The sequence below is a fragment of the Cygnus olor genome, chromosome 9 (genome assembly GCF_009769625.2).
Source record: "Cygnus olor isolate bCygOlo1 chromosome 9, bCygOlo1.pri.v2, whole genome shotgun sequence".
Classification (NCBI taxonomy): domain Eukaryota; kingdom Metazoa; phylum Chordata; class Aves; order Anseriformes; family Anatidae; genus Cygnus; species Cygnus olor.
Genome location: NC_049177.1, coordinates 11,099,599 through 11,105,696, shown reverse-complemented (window position 1 = coordinate 11,105,696; position 6,098 = coordinate 11,099,599).

Sequence of the window (6,098 nt, the reverse complement as noted above, 5' to 3'; positions counted from 1 at the left end):
CGCCGAGCCGAGCCGCGCCGAGCCCAGCCCGGCCGCCCCCGCCCTCCGCCCGCCGCCGCCAGGGGCCCGGCCCCGGCCCCGGCCCCGCACGTGGAGGGAGCCCCCCGGCACCGGGAGGGGGCTGCGGGCGTCGCGGCCCCGAGGGGGGAGAGGGGGAACAAAGGGAAGGGGGAGAGGGGAGGGAAGGAGGGGAAGGGAAAAGGGGGGAGAGGGGAAGGGAAGAGGGAGAGAGCGGGGAAACGGAAGGGAAAGGGAAGGGAAGAGGGAGAGGAAGAAAAGGGAAAAGAAAGGAAGGAAAAAGGGAAAGGAAGACTGGGGAAAAGAAGAAAGAAGGAAAGGGAAAACAGAACAGGAAACGAAAGTGGGAAAGGGAAAGAGGGAAAGGAAAGGGGAAAGGAAAGGGGAAAGGAAAGGGGAAAGGAAAGGGGAAGGATAGGGGAAAGGAATGGGGAAAGGAAAGGGGAAAGGAAGGAAAGGAAAGGAAAGGAAAGGAAAGGAAAGGGGAAAGGAAAGGAAAGGGAAAGGAAAGGGGAAAGGAAAGGGGAAAGGAAAGGGAAAGGAAAGGGGAAAGGAAAGGGAAAGGAAAGGGGAAAGGAAAGGGGAAAGGAAAGGGGAAAGGAAAGGGGGAAAGGAAAGGGGAAAGGAAAGGGGAAAGGAAAGGGGAAAGGAAAGGAGGAGAGAACAAAACAAGCAGGAAAGGGAAAGGGAAAGAGGGAAAGGAAAAGGAAGAAAAGGGAAAAGAAGAAAAAAGGAAAGGGAAAACAGAACAGGAAACGAAAGTGGGAAAGGGAAAGAGGGAAAGGAAGAAAAAAGATAAGGAAAAGGAAGAGAAGGGAAAAAGAAAAAAGGGAAAGGAAAGAGGGGGAGAACAGGAAACAAAAGTGGGAAAGGGAAAGAGCAAGAGGAACAAGAAAGGGAAAGGAAAAGGAAGAAAATGGAAATGAGAAAAAAGGTAAAAGAAAAAGGGAGAGAACAGGAAACGAAAGCAAGAAAAGGAAAGAGGGAAAGAAAAAATGGAAGAGAAAAAGGAAAATGAAAGAAAAAAGGAAGGGGGGAAAAAAGAGAAAAGGAAAAGGGGAAAAAGAGGAAAAGGGGTAAAAAGAAAAAGGAAAAGGGAAAAAATGAAAAGAGGAAAAGGTGAAGAAAAAAGGAAAAGTGAAAAAAAGGAAAAGTGAAAAAAAGGAAAATGGGGCAAAGAAAGGGAAAAGAAGAGAAAGGAAAAGGGAAAAAAGGAAAAAAGGGGAAAGAAAAAATAGGAAAAGGAAAAAAAGGAAAGGAAAAAGGGGAAGAGGGAAAGAAGAAAAAAGAAGACAAAGGGAAGGCAATGGGAAGGAGGAAAGAGAAAAGTGAAAGAAGAAAAAGGAAAAGGAGAAAAGAAAAAAGAAAAGAGCAGAAGGGAAGGGAAAGAGAAGAGAAAGGAGAAAAAGAGAGAGGAAAGAACAGAGGAAAAGAGGAAAGGGAAGCCTGTGTTCAATGTGCTGCTTTGCAAAACGCAACGGCACGGCCCCTCCCTGGCCGAGCTCTGCTTTGCCTTCGCCCCGTGCGAGTCCATCGCCTTCGTCGCGGGCGGCTGCCAGCATCCCGGCAGCGAGTTTCGCCTGTTCTCAGCCCAGCAGTACGGGGCTGCCGTGCCGGGGTTTGGGGCACGCGGAAGGGTGTCCCCAAGGGAACGAGTGACCGAGAGCTGGTGCCACTACCTGCCCCGGCCGGCCGGGTTAGATGACTTCTCTCTCTCTCTCTCTCTCCTCGAGACGACAAAGCCAGATCTTCATGGAAGCGCGTCAGGGCTGCGAGCGGAGCCTAAAATAAGGTGCGCGAGTAACGCTGGCCCGGCGGGAGGGGACAAGTGTCCTTGGAGAGGAGCGCGGTGCCCCGGTGCCAGCTGTCCTTTGCCGGGTGAAGGGCGGCGATGGAATTCCCGGGATTTTCAGCTGGGCGAACAGCGCCGAAACCCTTCTGCCGGTCTCGCCGCCGCCGCTCCTGTGTCATGCGGAGGTGCCGATGCGCTGGATGGAGTAGGAATAGCAGTGACGGGTGCTTGATGCCATGCGTACTGCAAAAATAGATGTGGTTGGACTGCGATGATGCAAAGCGAGAAGAATCCGTTCTCCTCCGATTTCTTCTTCTTTGCTCCCAGCGCAGCTCCTGCTGGGCTCAGCATCAGGAGCGGGGTTTTTTTTTGGTGCTTTTAGGGCTGAAAGCAGCCCGGTGCGTCCCTCTCTGCTCCCTTTCTGCAGAAGCTGGTGCGGCAGGGCTCAGTGACATTGAGGGACCCATTTCCCATCCCAAGCGATGCGTCCGTCCCTGCCCAGCACCTCCGTCAAACTGAAAAAGAAAAGCTAAAGGCGCATTTTCAGCTCCTCCTGCCCAAATACTTAGTGCATGGAGCTCCTGCGTGAGCTCATCCCCCTGCCCACGACTTTGGCTCTGCAGAAGGAACTCGACGCCTTTCTTCAGATGCCTTCCCGTCCCTACAGCCATCCTCGCTTTCCCGGAGTTTTGTTAACCTTGCAAGAATTTAAAACGATGGCTCAGTCCCGATCAATGTGACGGCCAAGAGAAGGACGTGCTCTGGGGGGAAGGATTTAAGAGCACCAACAGAAAATCGTTAGCGAGGCAGCAAGTGCACGGGGCAGGGCTGAGGGTCGATGGTCCTGAACGTGTTGCAGGACCCAGGTCTTCTCCTAAGGGCAGGTGGGGTGTGCCACAAGGTCACGCCTCTCCGAAAAGATGTCAGATGCGTAACAATTCCAGGAGGCAGCCGTGAGACTGATAAAAGGAGAAAAAAACAGGTGAGAGCAAGGGAACGTCTAGGGAGGGTTTGTTTAGGCTGGAGAAGATAACCGCCTTGCTTTCCTTTGAAAAAGCTGGAAACTTAGGGGGAAAAGAGAGCATTTTGTTGATCGGACACAGGACAGAAGGAGCCAGGGACATTCCTTGGCTGGAGATTTTGGGAGCAGGTGGGACAAACATCTGGCCAACAGCCATGCCCACCAGAGAGGCAGCGCCAAACAAAAAGCCCCGAATAACACCCAAATAACCCCTCCAGCCCCCAAAATGATTCAGTTCCCTTGCAAAGTGACTGATTTTTTCCTTCTGGCCAAGTCACAGTGGTGACCTCAGGTGTCACAACGTGCAGCTGGGAGGCTGCAGCCTGCCCAAGGAGCTGCAGGGCTGGAGACGGTTTATTCCGTGTTTTTATCCCAAAATAAACACCTGAAGCATGTGTCGAGGACCCGCAAACCCAAGGCAGAGGGAATCCAGCACAGCCAGGGAGAGTTTTAGAAATTCAGCTTCGATTTTATGGGATAAACACCACTGCTGCTCCTGCCCGACTTTCTAACAAAGGATGGATTTTCAGAAATCCCCATACAAACGTCCCCTTCTCCTCGTTCCTCCCAAATCTTGGTGTATTTTTAGCAGAGCTACACAAGGCTGAGGATCACGATGGTGACGATAACTGCAACGGTAACACACTGTGCTGGGAACAGACGAGGAACTGAACTCTAAAATCACATTGATAACCATCCTTTGGCTTTTAGAAACCTCCTAGCAGAAAACCAGGCAGCTGCTATGGAAATGGGGGAAGAGCACTGCAGAAGCAGCCGCAGCCATCGGCACCGAGCACAGCAGCAGGCGGGGTTGATCTTCACAGACAGCACTATTAGTCCTGCTTTGAGAAAATTCCAAATTTGGTTGAAAAAAAGAAGAAATGGTGGAGTATTTTTGCTCGGTTTGCTGCAACACGAGTGAAAATCCACCAAGTTACTTTCCAGGCTGGAACAAAACAGCATGGAGAGATCCCAGAGGTGGACTAAGAGGGTTTGAGCGCAGCCTCTCTGGGCATTCCTGCTGTGCAGGGGCTGAGCCAAGACCTAATGCTCAAGGTTTTAACAGTGGGATGATGGACTGCCGGCAGCGATGCGCTAACAGCTCTTTCCCAAGAGGCTAAACCTTTTGGTGACTATCCCAATGCGCTCTTGAAGGTATGGACCTTGGCGTAGGACCAAGTCTACCCTGCAAAGGCCAGGTCCCAGAGGTACACACCCAAAAGTTAGGGGAAGCGATACACGTGGCCACCTGCATTTTTGGGCTAAGTTTGCTGGAACCAGTACATGAGCAACAAAATACGTTACCTAAATCCAAATTACGTAGTTGTGACAGGTAACTGTGTGCGTGCAAGCACTGACTATTGATGTGCAGCAGCTCATGCAACCATGGGGATCCCAGGCCCTCTTTAGGAACCCCAAACCTGCTGGTAACAGCTCCTCCCCCCACTCACACCTTGCCTCCGCAGCTCTTCGTTTGCTCCCAGCAGAGCGAAACAGCAGCTAGGCATCATCTTTTTCTGTAGCCTTTCCCTCGCCGTGTTTTGTTTTCCACGTGCTTTTAAGGTTTGCTGCTTGCCGCAGTCCCCACAGGAAGGAGGGTCAGCGCAGGGCGCGGCGCCTCGCATCCACCCGACAGATGTTGCTCTGATTGCACTACAGCAGCTCGGTGCCGCGACTCCAAGCATCGCCACCGGCAGCACCTGCGCAGGGCTTGGAGGCGTTTTCTCAGTAGATCAAGCAGAAAAACGTCCACATTTCGCAGCCCCCACCATGGCAGGGGCCAGGGCTGTCCCACACAGTGTTTCCGTCCTTTCCTGCAGTCTCTGGTCCACAGAGGCATCGCCACCGCTTGTACGGCTTCTCCTGAAGCTCAGGATTCTCCCTGCTCGGTGAATTTCTGTGTTAAGCGCTGGCAGGGCATGGGGACATCCCGCAGTGATTCAGGCGTGTTTCAGAAGTGCATCGCATACCACAGCAATCTGTCACTCCTGCCTACCAGGGCAGCATTACACTCGCTGGGGAGCATCTCACATGGGGCTGTTTCTGGGCTTGACGAGCAGCTCAAGTGATTCAGCAGCAGGAAACACCCAGATAAGAGGCTCTCAGAATGGCGAGGCTAAGGCAGTGCTAGAGAACACGCTTTGACCAGCCCTGCATTCAGGGGATCCTCTTCGCTAGGATTTAGGTCTTCCCAGAACTATCAGGTATGGGAGTAGGGGGTAGGAGCAGGAGGACGCTCTTCTGGCAGCGACGAGCCATCAAATGCATTCAGCTGCCAGGAACTGCACCACAGATTGCGAAATCCTCATTTTACTAAAATATGAAGCTTACCGGAGGACACATGTTCTTGACTCTGCTTTTGTCGACCCCCCTGTTTAATGAGTCAAAGGAAGTAGAAGATCATGACTAACAAAATGTGGTCCAAAGAACAAACAGCCTCCCTCTGCTCTGCAAAGGTCAGCACCACCCGGTGACTCCACCTCTGCAGGGAAAACTCATTCCTGTGTCCATAACCACAGCCCTAGGAGCCACACCGAGCAGGGACCTCGTGCAGGGATTCAAGTTGCAATGGGTCAGCAACCACGCATGAGCTTCCAGCCTAGAACATTGCTACATGCTCCAGGGGAAACTTAAACGGAGGTGTCAGCTGGGTTAGGGAAGGGATTGTTACTGCTAACTTCAGTTAAAAATAATTACTGCTAAAAGCCTGTTGTCAGTTCTTACAGCCACAGTAAAATCTGAAATGGATTTAAAAAAGCATCTAGACATCTACAGAAACTTCCCTTTACCAAACATCCAGCATACTGATGTCAGCGTTCCTGCCCTCTGCAAAGCTGCAGCAGGTAGGGCTTCTTTCTTCAGCCTCCAGCCTGCTGCCTCATTTCATGCAATTGCACAGAATTTGACAAAATGTCCTTCTGAGAGCAAAATGGAAAAGCAAGTTTTTTTCCTACATCAGTACAGAATATAACCAGAAACGAGTACACTGCTGCATCCACATGAGATACGCTCACTGTGAACCAACATGGAAAGGTCAATGCATTTTCTACCATGTAGTATTAAAAGCATTAGATCATAGATCCAACTGCATAGACTTACTATGCGGTAAGATGGTATTTGCCCAGTCTTTTTAAAGTATAACAGATAACTTAATAGCTGAATACCAAAATGAGTGATCCAGTGCCGGTTTTTAAAATGAAAAAATAGCCTTTTTTCATTAAATAGCTATGAGGAACCTGAAATTCAATTTGTCCTTTACAGGACAGC